Source organism: Corylus avellana, chromosome 2 (genome assembly GCF_965113065.1).
Source record: "Corylus avellana chromosome 2, dhCorAvel1.hap1.2, whole genome shotgun sequence".
Classification (NCBI taxonomy): domain Eukaryota; kingdom Viridiplantae; phylum Streptophyta; class Magnoliopsida; order Fagales; family Betulaceae; genus Corylus; species Corylus avellana.
The window spans coordinates 21,316,844-21,322,843 of NC_142491.1; the positions used below are offsets into that span (position 1 = coordinate 21,316,844).

The 6,000-nt window shown below is 36.9% G+C and overlaps 1 pseudogene across 1 annotated transcript; it reads right to left on the reverse strand.

Annotated features, from left to right (window-relative positions):
• Positions 1 to 3,043: 3,043 nt before the first annotated feature.
• LOC132169250 (germin-like protein subfamily 1 member 7 pseudogene) lies at positions 3,044 to 3,878 on the reverse strand (annotated as a pseudogene). Its single transcript, XR_015911315.1, has 2 exons — positions 3,746 to 3,878; positions 3,044 to 3,594 (listed from the first exon to the last, which is right to left on the reverse strand). The product of XR_015911315.1 is annotated as a germin-like protein subfamily 1 member 7 pseudogene (transcript).
• Between the last annotated feature and the right edge of the window lie 2,122 nt (positions 3,879 to 6,000).

Genomic DNA, 6,000 nt, shown 5'->3' on the forward strand with positions numbered 1-6,000 from the left:
AAGAAGAAGACTCATGTACGCTCATTTTACCTTAACAATACTAAAATTCCATCTTCACATACACCAACTGACTTGAGCGTTGGAGTGATCCGACTGAATCCAGTCCCGACAAACTCTTCTAACCTCTTCTTTTTATTTTATTTTATTTTTCTTTCGCATATACATCTTTTGTTGTAAACAAAATACACCAGCAACATTAAATTGCACGAATTTATTTCCACCAAATACCGACATACATTTCAAATCCGGAGAAACCATAAGTAGTAGAGAAAAAAAACAAAAACAAGTAGATAAGAATATACCAAATGCCTTTGAGAATGGTAGTATCTGGGAAAGCTTTTTCTAGCATCGCAAAACAAGATAATCTTAATGAGATAAGATAACATCATTTGACTTGGAGCACATGTACAATATTCTCTTGGAATTAATGCATAGGAGCAATCCTGGTGGGCTGGGCCCTTACTACCTTATCTTGCAGCTTAATATTTTACATGGCAGAGAATTTACTGGTCAACTATACATAGGTGAGGTGCTTCAGCCATTTCAATTTTCAATAAACTATCACTTTTAAGGTTGTCGTTGAGAGGTTTTATTTTTAGAGAGTTTTTTAAAAGGTTTTTTCTTCGTAATCAAATATCTGTGTCTCATTGACTTACAACTTTTATATATATATTTAGTGAATTGTTGCGTGATTAATATTTTTAACTTTCATATATTGTTGGTGAACACTTATTCAAACTCCTTTGTGGACGTAAATTAGAGTCTATTAAGTTTTTCACTAACGATAAATTTCTAATTGTGGTCAAGAAAAATCACTTGAACCCAAAAATTCAATACACCCAATCTTTGTGCCCACCAATGAGATCAAATATCTCGCCATCAACAAAGATGACTAATCTAGTTTGATTTCCATGCTTAGAAAAAAAAAAAAACAAAGAACACACTACAAAAAAAAGGGGGTTTTCTAACGTGTGCTACAGTGTAAATTTTTTGCCACTTCAGCAATTTTCTGTCGTGTTATATATAAAACGTCAGGAAAATTTTTCCTGACATGTGAATAGTAACACGTCAGAAAATTCTGACGTGTTACTATTCACACGTCAGGAAAAATTTTCACGTGGCAAACACCACAACGTCGGGAGGTTCATTAATTTTCTTAAAAATAAAAATTGAGAAAATTGCTGACGTGTGAGAACTTACCACGTCAGAAAAATTCTGACGTGGTGATATGCCACGTCAGAAAATTCTGACGTGGTGCTATGCCACGTCAGCAATTTTCTGACGTGGTATATCGCCACGTCAGAATTTTCTGATGTGGTAATATGCCACGTCAGAAAATTGCTGACGTGGCATATTACCACGTCAAAAAATTCTGACGTGGCGATATACCACGTCAGAAAATTCTGACGTGGCATAGCACCACGTCAGCAATTTTCTGACGTGGCGCATACTCATATTTCTAAAATCAGATAATTATAATTGGTTTTATTCTAAAATCAGAATATCTAAAATCATAATATCTAAAATCATTATATATATCAGATATTTATATTAAAATTATATAAAATTATCAGATATTAAAATTATTTACTTATAAATTATATTAAAATTATCAGATATTTTAATATATATATTTATCAGATATATATATATAGCTATAATTATACCTATATATGATATTATAGGTATAGTAGGTATAATTATAAATATATATATATATAAGGCATTCCTGGCGTCAGGAAGGGACGCGTGCGCTCCGAACCGCGCGCCGCGCGTCCCATCCTGAAGGCCAGCGCGCCATGCCTCTTAATTAAGAGGCTGGCGCGCGATTTTTGAGTTCGAATTTTTTTTTTTTTTTTTTTTTTTTTCTTTCTTTCTTTCTTTCTTTCTTTCTTTCTTTCCCCCCAGCTGGCACTTCCGGAAGCGCGCAGTACGTGTTCTCTCTCTCTGTTCGATCGCCTCTCTCTGTTCTGCAGCCTTGTATTCCCCTATTTTTCTTTCTTTCCCTCTTTTTATTTTCCCCCTCAACTTTTTCCCACTTATTATTTTTTACCTCTTCATTTTTTTTTCCCAGCACATTCTCTCTCCTGTCTCAATCTCCCTGCAGCACATTTTTTTTTCCCAGCTGCTTCTCTGCAGTCTGCACGGCACCTCTAGAGGATGAAGAGAAACAAAAGGTGAAGGGGAAAAATTGAGAAGCATGCAGCAGATCGAAGAAAAAGAAAAGGAGAAGAGAAGAAGAAGAAAAAAAAAGAAAAAAAAAAAAGGAGAAGAGAAGAAGAAGAAGAAGAAGAGGAGAAGATCGATTTTGAAGATTTTCTGGGTTTTTCAGATTGATTTTTTGAAGAGAGAGAGAGAAAAATGAGAGCTGAAGAAAATGTGCTGGTGCGTGAGGGAGCTGGTGCAGATCTTGTGTAGCTGGTGCGTGGAGAAAAGAGGAGAAAAGAGGAGTAAATGAGAGCTGGTGCAGATCAGATCGATCTGTGTTTCTCGAGAAACACAGATCTGCACGTACGGCAGCGTGAGGGAGCTGCCGTGCGTGCAGAGGAATTCAAAAGAAAAAAAAAAAAAAATTTAATTAATTAATAATTAAAAATTCCAGAAAAAAAAATTAAAAAAAAAATTAATTAATTTTTATTTAATTTTTTAATTTTCTGACGTGTGTCAGAACTACCACGTCAGAAAATTTTCTGACGTGGCAGAAATGACACGTCAGAAAATTTTCTGACGTGTGAGTGGGTAACACGTCAGAATTTTCTAACGTGTTGCCTAGTCACACGTCAGGAAATTTTTTTTCCTGACACCTACGATTCTGACACTCGACACGCGTCAGAAACGACCCGTCAGAAAAATTTTCTGACGTGTCGGACACTAGAACACGTCAGAAAACTCCTGTCAGTAAAAAATGGTTTTTTTGTAGTGACATAAAGAAAGTTTACTTAGGAAACCATCTCATTATAATTACCACCACTAAGTTAAAACACGTAAAACAAGTTTTTATTGATTCATCGAGGCTCTTAATTAGCCTCTTACATATGTTACTCTAAATGTTTTCTGACGAAAACTGTTTCTGAAGATAGTTAACCACATTCTTGTCCAATTGGAAGGCTTTAGCAAGAACATCAGGATTGATAAGAGGATTAGATCCAAATATTGTGTTCGCTATGGTAATGCGCCCTGGATTTTGGCTGCCGAGACTGGAAAAGGCAAGAGCATTGGTACTTCCTGCATTGAACTGAAAGTGAATGAGACCAATTGGGAACACGAAGACGTCTCCCGCATTTAAAACCTTGGTGAAGAGGCGGTTATCCGGATTGGATGTGACAAAGCCAACATATAGGGTACCCTTTAAGACAACAAAAAGCTCAGTTGCATGAGGGTGAATGTGGGGAGGATTTAGGCCATATGGTGCAAAGTCGATGCGAGCCAAGGATACACCTAATGTGTTGAGGCCTGGTATTTTGTCCGCGTTGACTAGAGTGACATTCGATCCAAGTGCATCTGACGTGTTTCTAGGAATGTTTAGCCCCGAGAGAAAGAAATCGTTGGCTGTAACAAGCTTTGGGTCCTTGCAAAACTTTCCATTCGTAAATACTGCATAAAGAAAGAATTTTAACCATCAGAAATGGACATTTTTCATGACAATTAACATGGGTTGATAACATGTGATGCAGAAATGAAAAGGGGCCATCAAAACGTAGTAGTAATAACAATTGAAATAAGAATAAGAATAAGAGGTAAGTACCAGCAGAAGGGGAATTTTCAGTTGCAACACAAAAGTCTTGCAGAGGAGCAGGGTCATAGGCAGAGGCAATTAGGGAGCATCCCAAATACAACAAGGCAACCGTTACGAGGAAATTAGTAACACCTTTCATCATGATGTTTCAGTTTTCTCTTGCGTTTTTAGTATTCTGTGTATTCTTTCTTGGGTGAGAGGAAAAGAATATTGTTGCATGGGAACACGAGTATTTATGGAGCGAATTCACCGAACCAGTCCATGCTTTTACTTACACGGAGAAGATCTTATCTAGATAAGACTTGGTATGTCTTCACGGTTTTGAAGTTTTCATTTAATTAATGCATGGGTGAACCGTTCTTTAGCCACGCGGGCTATAGCTCGAACGGGAACGGGTATACTAAGGCTGCACCCAGATTTGACCACTTCAATTAATTAATTGAGTATAAAATTCTAATGTTACTTTGTCCATTTCGCAATTAAACTTTGCATTAATGCTTAGATATTAGGATATTTTGTTCTTTATGAGTTAGGATATTTTGTTCTTTAAGAGTACGTCTGATTTTGTTGTTTAAGTCTAAAAGTGGGCCATGTGCGGTGTATACTACGGGCATTTAGGGTTTTCAGTCTAAGCTTGTCGATCTTATTATTGGTTCTAAAACTGCATGCTGACTTTTGTTTTTCTCGAGTATTTTTATTTTATAATATTCTATTTTCCTTTTTCTCATTTTGTTTTTCTTCTCTTGTGGGTTTTTGATGCAGCCTGACTATGTGGAAGTGAGTAAAACAATACAAGAAGAAGGATAAATAATTCTTAGATCGTGAGTTTATCAAGGATCTGAAATTCTTCTTAAAATAATAGAGTCTATCTAGAGTTTTAAGGAAAATATGAAGAAAATTCATTTGAGTAATTCTTATTGAAAGAAAACTGATCAAATAACATAAACTGTATTTTCAAGAGGCTATAATTATATATTTATAGCCCCGGAACCTCTAGTACTAATAAAGAACGGAATTAGGGCTCCTACAACCCTAATCCTAGTAAAACAAGTAAACTAAGTCGGTTTAAAACAAATAACAACAGAAAAATAACATAGAAGGCCCTGAGTGCGCTCGATCGCAGGTAGAGTGCGATCGATTGCACTACCAGGGACTTGTGCGCTCGATCTTGCGATCGATCGTAGGTTCGGTCGCAGTTCCAAGGACTTCTGCGCTCAATCATGCGCTCGATCGCCGAAACATGGAGTATTGGTCGCAGTTCCAAGAACTTCATCCTCCAAAGCAGGGAAACTGCGCTCGATCACAGTCAAGGTGCGATTGATCGCATTTTCAGAGGCTACTTTTTTTGCTGTGCGAGTCTGGGATCGTATCACCATCTTCTGGGGTGTCTTCACACATTTATCCATTCGGATCTTCCTCATATATTCCTAGGCATTGTAGTCTACATCAATTTTGAAAGAGAAACGTGTAGGGGTGGTGGTGATTTGTTCATCTAGATTAGGCCATAAGAATTAATGTACATAACATGTGTTAATAAACACGCACTACCAAAAAAGAGGGGTTTAATGACGTTTGGGATTGTTACATTTGGCAAAAAGTCACTAAAATGTGTCTTTTTTACTGTTAAAATGACATTATTCACACGTTAGAAGGTGTTATCTAAATAGTGTTAAAACAACATTAACAAATTTTTGAAAATTTGGCGCTTGAAATTGCCCTTATAAGCTAGACATATCCTAATATTGGAGATTAAAATAAAAAACATTGATCGAGAAAAATTAATATAAAAAAAGAAAAAAGAAAAAAAGAGTGTTGGCAACCACCCTCTAGGGTGAGGGGTGGCCAGCGAGCCACCTAAGAGGTGGCCGCGCGCCACCCCCATCCCCATGGGCTGGGGGTGGAGGCGAGCCACCCTCAGTCACCTAGCCACCACTCTATTTTTTTGATTTAGTTTTTTTCAAAAAAAATAATAATAATAATAATTTTTAATGTCGCTTGCCCTGTTCAAACGACATTAAAAGGTGATGTGCGACTGTTCAAACGTCACCTTTCAAAAGAGGTCGTTTGAACAGTGCAAGTCACCTTTATTTATTGTTTAAACGTCACCTTCTAAAGAGTTTTTTTTTTTTGGGGGGGGGGGGGGGCGCACAATTTAGTGTCGTTTGTATAGTAAACGCCACTATTCTTGATTTCAGACCATATGTTTATGGTCTTTTACCAACTGTTGCTATTCAACAGTCACTAATTGAATAGCGGCTTTTTTT